Source organism: Plectropomus leopardus, chromosome 12 (assembly GCF_008729295.1).
Source record: "Plectropomus leopardus isolate mb chromosome 12, YSFRI_Pleo_2.0, whole genome shotgun sequence".
NCBI classification, from domain to species: domain Eukaryota; kingdom Metazoa; phylum Chordata; class Actinopteri; order Perciformes; family Serranidae; genus Plectropomus; species Plectropomus leopardus.
In genome coordinates, this window is record NC_056474.1 from 2,993,360 (window position 1) to 3,000,333 (window position 6,974).

The window sequence follows — 6,974 nt, forward strand, 5'->3', positions numbered from 1 at the left end:
ACACACAAGAGTCAACAGATCAACAGGTGCACGAGCAGACCTCCAGATGTGAACAGAGGAAACAGATTCCCATCCTGGATAGAATTAACGCAAAGATAATAAAAAAAAAGATTAAGAAAGTGTCCGGTCGTCCTCTGAGATGATGACAGGCTCTTAGGAGAGAATAATGTTTGAAAAGTCAGAGGATGTTGTCTGGTTTAGTTGAGCTGTGTGAGGAGAGTTCAAATAACCTGCTGCTCAGACGCCCATTGGCTGCCCCGTCGTCCAATCGCTTCTCCAGAGAGAGAGCTCAGCGAGGGGAGAAGCTCGCAGAGGCTCAGTAGCTCTCCAGGATATGAAAAATATTGCACAAGAATATCAGCAAATGTGGTCGTCAGATTTACTAGTAAAAGTTTGTGTTAAGCACTCTGACATGCTCTCATATTTTCTCCATGAGGTGCTCAAATCTCTTGTGGTTTCACCGAAAATGGTGTCAGCAGATATTAATGCGTGTTTTAGTGGGGGATTCTGGAAATTTATGGGTGTAATTGCACGGTTGCTATTAACCAGCGAAACCACCAAACTGTGCTTGGTGTTAGACTGTGAGTCCTGCTGAGCCCAAATGGATTTCAGGACAAATTGGCTCGTGATGCAGTTAAAACAAAAACTGGAAAATGAAATCGATCCTTGCATACAGAAAATGTGTGCATTTGAGCGTCAGGATCGTGCATCTTTGTGCTGTCTGCAGCACAAGCAGGAATAATCCAGTCACAGTGTTCATATATGTCAGTGTTTGTCCCCATTTCAAAAAAAAAGTGTTGGAAAACTAAGTGTACCCTGAAAGTTCTGGAAAAGTCATGGAATTTTGTCTCACAAACCCGTATAATAACATCTGATGTAATCAAGGACCAATGGAAATTTTGAAATCCAATAATAGTTTCTGTTTTCACATTGTTACTGCATGTTTTCTTTCAAATCACCAAAAATCATTGAAGAAAAAATGACTAAAGAAAAAATGCCATAAAAATGTGTTTTTTTTTAAGAAAAAAAAGACATTTAATTTAAAAATCATTCAAATTAAATTTTTTTTCTTTAAAAAGTTTTTAGAGAAAAAAATCCTTTTTTTCCTTAAAAAATATTTAAAAAAGACAAAAAATGGCTTTTTATTTTATTTTAGTTTATTTTTTAAAGAAAACATGGCTTTCAAACCAGCCGAAGTAAAATGAATACAAAATACAGATATTTAAAGATTTATTCCCCCCTAAAAAAAGCAACCCATAAGTCCTTCCATAGTGTCTAAAATATGATTTTTTTTTTTTTAATTTATTTTTTATTGACATTCAGGATCAGATATACAGAGTCAGACGTTCAGAAACAGACATTTACATCTGGGACATCATTTGGGCGTATATCTAGTTTCCGTTGTCTGCCTCAAATGTCCGGAAAAAAGGAAAAAATAAAATATGATTTAACATGCCTCATACATGCCATAAATAACAAACAGTTCCTATGTTATATTGGAATATTCAATTTTAATACTTTCCTGAGTTCAATATATATTTTTTAATAAGATATATTTAAAACAAAAATATATATAAATAAAAAAGAACCAATAAAGAGTATTGATGGTCATTTCAGAGAATGTATGGTCTTGAAAATTTGCCTAAAAGTCATGGAAAAGTCATGGAAATCTTTTGCTAGAAGTGTGTATGAACCCTGCATTTTGAGGGAACGAGGGTCTGTGAACAATTATAAAAAGTGGGTCTGACAGAAGCTTAGCGGCGTCTTTTAGTGTGACTACATGACAACATGCTGGCACGCAGCCCGGCTCTGTTTGACAACGACTCTGTGGTTTCGACTTTGCTGTCATCCACGTATGTTTTTCCTTCCGACATCCAAACACTCTTATGTAAGACTGTTTGGATATACAGTAATGACTTCGCCATGCGCAATCATAACTCGATAATCTGTAAGCAAACACATGTGATAATTTCTTCTCTCTGTCTGCAGTCGAAACTTTTGAAGGTTATGGCTAAAATCCGAGCGGCACTTGTTCAACCGTTAAACATATTAAAGGGCTCCATAACTCTCGTCCCTGTTCATAATTCAGCAGCATCGGTGGGGAGTTTGAGTTTCAATGCTTTCAAAAGCTGAAAAACACATGGAGCAGAAGCATCCCCGTTAGGTGCAGTAAATTCCTCGCTCACATTCCTCAGCAGCGGTCGGAGAACGCTACATGCTATCACACACCATTGACTCCTGTCCCTCTGTGATGCGTTCACAAGCTCCACTGTTGATATTAGCTGGAACACACCTACAGTCGGCAGCCAGGAGACCTTTAAAAAAACACTGTGAAAGGACATATATCTCTTTTTGTTTGGGTAGTTTGGCACTGTGTGTGTGTGTGTGTGTGTGTGTGTGTGTGTGTGTGTGTGTGTGTGTGTGTGTGTGTGTGTCACAGGTCAAAAGAGCCAAAAATCCATCAAGCGTGTGTTGGAGAAATTTGATTGAATCTTCAAATATCCTGAAGAAGTCGCTTTTTGCCAAATTCAGCATTAATCTTGCATTAATTTATAGATTTCCCCCATATGGTCATGGAAAACCTGGAAACGTCATGGAATTTCACAATCACATTTTTCAGGCCTGGAAAAGTCATGGAATTAGTTTTGGAAATCATTGAAAGTTTTGGAAAAGTCATGGATTTTTAGGGTCTGCTTTACACTCGTATCACTGCACACAAAATGCACTTTTTAAATCAAGCTTTAAAAAATATTATACATTACATTTTATTTTCCACTTTCATTAAGTTATTTTTTGATCAACATTGGTCCTAATCATAAAAATCAAATATTCATTAATTTACAGAATTTTAACCCTTGAGTTTCAGTTTTGATGCCACTATATTTTTAGATCGAAAAAAACCCCCATACAAAACAGAATATTTTCAATATACTACATGCAAAAGAGATTTTATTATTATTATTATTATTACCATCACAGTCTGGGATATGTCAGTGATTTGCAGCAACATGGATTGTGACAGTGTACTTTGTGGAAATAGCACGTATTTTCTCCATATGCCAAATATTGTAAAAAAATGACATCATCGGTGGAAAATTCGGGGAAAAAAAACACAATGAGCAACTATGCAAGAAATGTCCTGCAAACTGCAAAAAAAAAAAAAAAAAAATAGTAAAAGGTGAAAAACAAATGATCTGAAAAATAGGAGTTCATTATTTATTAGAATAATGTTACAAAATGGTAAAATGTATTAAATTATTATTATTAATTATTATTATTATTATTATTAATATTATTATTATTATTTGTCCTTTTTACATCTTTTTTTTCCTCCTTATTTGTTAATAATTTTCTTGTAACCTTTTACTAATTTCTTGCTCATTTTTGGGCCATTTTCCTGTTAAGTTGCTCATCACCCTCTTCCCAAGTATTTGAAATAAATCGAGCCTTGTTGCTCAGGTTTCGAAGGGTTAATTGTGCCAATAAGAGGAAATAGGAATCAGTTAGGTAATGTTTTAGATTTGCAGTCATCTGTAATGAACCGAAAACCTTTTGGTGTGTATAATTCACTCCAGTAAACTTTCAGCATGCGCCTTACCGTGTTGTAAGTTATGAATATTTCATGCAGGGATGAAGATTTTGTTCAACATTGGTCGTATTTATTTTTACATACTTTCGAGTAGACAGTTACACGATTGAGCCAAATTATCCGAGACCAATTGACATCATACTTCTGTGTAATGTTTGAAGTGGGAGCTGCAGCGAACATAAAACGGCGGGTTTTCATTGGATCACTCCGGTGTCTTAAATGGCATCGTTATGACCTCAGAGGGCGCCTGCAGATTCTCAGTGGCGTGATGAAGTTATGCTGCCACGCTTTGGCTGAGGTCGGGCTTCAGGCCTCGCACAAGTGCGACTGTTGTGTCCTGACGGTCTGCTCTGCTGGCGACCAACAGACGTGTGGACACGCCAATGAGTGCATCTCCACGTTTGTTCGTGACATAAGCCTGCCAAAGTTAAATAAATATCTGAGACAAAATGGCGTGCTCCTAATCCACCACGTAGAGCCTTTTTACAGTAGGCTTTTATGTGCGGTCGTAACTTTCTCCCCGTACGTCTGCAAAGGTCCAACTCCCAAGAAAGCAATTACCGTCTCCCCACATCACGCTGCTCCCTCTTCCTCCCGAACATGATAGACACATTAACACTCCTTCACACCCAATTGAGCACAGCATCCAAAAAGAGGAAGGAAACACCGTGAGTGTGGAGGAATGCAGCCGTTACAAAGACGCAGAGGAGCAGAATCTGCACCCGAGCGGCAGCTGTGAGGCTCAAATACGAGTCTTTGTTAGTGAAGTGTCGCTAAGGGTGAGCTTCTGACAATTATTCTTAACCCTTGTGCATCCTCTGGGACATTTTGTGGCTTTTGGCTTTTTACTTTTTCAATAATTTTGGCTGTGTTAACCCTATGAAACCTGAGCAAATGGGGAGAAGGCCACGAGCAACTTAACACCACATGGCCGAAAAAGGGGAAAAAAATAGTAAAAAAATTACAAGAAAATTTCCTTAAAATGAGCAAAAGTAGAAATGTATAAAGCAAAAACTCACCCGAAAATGACCGGGAAAAAAGTGCAGAAAATGATTTAAAAAAAAAAACAAATTTTGCAATTTAGATGTATAATTATTTATTAGTATTTTTATGGCTTTTTTTTTGTACGGCCTTTTTGTCTTTGAAGGTTTTGGTTTTTCTTATATATGTAACTATACAAAAAAATAATATTTGATCAAATTCAGTGTTGTTACTAATCATTGACATATCCCAGACTGTGAAAAAATAAAAACAAAAATTTCACATAGCATTTAGTGTAGGGAAAATAATAACATTTTGTGTCATTTTCATAAAATAACAACTGTGGCGTCATTTAAACACACTGGCATATAAAGGGTTACAACTGAGTGAATTAATATGTGGTAGTTATGTTGTTATGTATGTATTTGGACTGAAGTTGGTTTAAAAATATAAGTCAGTGAAAGTGAAAAAAATACCATTTTTGTGCCTGAAATTATTTAGAGGGAGATTTTGTTCAAATTTGAAACTGCATGAAAAATATAAATGCATTACAGCCCGTGTTGTTGCTAATCTTTGGCATATCCCAGACTGCAGGAAAAAAATCTACTTAGCATTTATTGAAAGAAAAATGATTCAATTTTTGTTAAAACTGGTTTTTTTTTTATTAATAAAGAATTACATTGACTTATGATGAAAATTGACTGAATGAAATTGGCAATTATGATTAGGACTGAAACTGAAGTCAGTGGAAAATAATGTTAATATATATGATATTTTAATAACGGTTTTATGGTGCATACATTTATGTCCACTAATGACACTAGAAGTGTTTTTAGAAACGATACAGTGCAATGAATGGTCCATAATGAAGTAGATTTTCAGCATAGGGTGTAAAAAAATAAACAATCAACCCTTAAAAATCTTCAGCCGTGTTTCTATAGGTCCTACAGTACAATAATATTAAACATACTCACTGGTTCAAGCATCTGTAATCCTCATTACAGTACACAACTCTGAAAATAGTTTGTATTCGTCATCACCTTAAGTCTTTAATTTGCTGTTATCTTGTATGTGTCTGTATTTTTTACAGCATGTTGCTGGCAAACTGCCTCCCTGACTGCTACTAATAATATTTCTCTGGTGTACATTACAGTTAATTGAAGTGCAGCAGCTGTCAGAATAATTACATGCTGATGTTTGCGACTTGGCAGGGAAGGATTACACTCAGCCACAAGCTCTGGAGAGATTCCTGTTTTTTCTTTTTCTCCATCCCCGTCCTGCGAGTTATTTCAGCCAAATGCCAACAGAGAATCTGGCTCGTAGACAGGCGGAGGGAGAGAGACGGATTTGGACTAATTAGAGACACACGAAGGGACACTATGGAAAACTGCGGTAATCAGAGGGATTATAAGGAAATGGAAAAATATTTAAAATATGACAAAAATTCAAGGTTTAAGGTGTTTTATTCTAACTAAAAACAGATTGTCTTGCCTAAATCATTGGCCCTTTTTGCTCGTTTGTTTACAATAACTTCCGAGGTAGAAAACACCTGAGTCATGCACGTAAAATGAAATGGTGCTTAGCAAACGCTGACTCAGTTGGTTAGTTTTTAGCCGCCGCTCCACCTCGCCGTTAGCCAGCCCTTTTCCATCAGGATTAAAGCTGTAATCTGAAAGCAACCAGACTCCTTTGACAAAAACTGTAATTTACTTCGCAGAACATGGGAGTTGCTGGTTTGCTGCTGCTGGGATAGAATAGTTTGTACGGTTAAGAGGTGAAAATTTCCAAATATAGCGACGCTTAAACTGATATTATTTTTTTAGTTGGGTCTTTTTAGGTGGATAAAACCTGTTTTGATGCAGTCCGAATACACAGCACATCATCTTAGCTTCTGTGACGGTATACGGTGTAAAAGATGCTATCAAAGTAAGCACAAAAAATAATCACAGAAAAAAAACAGATCAGCGTTTGACAATATATCTTCAGACATTTGAGTTACAGAAGAAAATGACAACAGAAATTAACAATTATCCGATTTCACATAACTAATTTAACTCCTTGAGATCTGAGGAAATTAGCTTGATTTCTGCAAGAACATAGTTAAAAGGTGATGAGCAACTTCGGAAGAAGTTACTCAAAAATTAGCAAAAAAAATTGTAAAAAGAAAATAAAAACCAAGTTGGTTTTTTTTTATAAAAAGTAAATTACTTGAAAAAAGTCTTTCAAGAAAAATAATAATTCTGGAAAATAATTTTGAATTTACAATTATAATAATCATTAATATTGTTTTTCCTTCCCTTCTTTAAAAATAATAATTCTGGAAAATAATTTTGAATTTACAATTATAATAATCATTAATATCGTTTTTTTCCTTCCCTTCTTTATAAACAATACTATTATAATA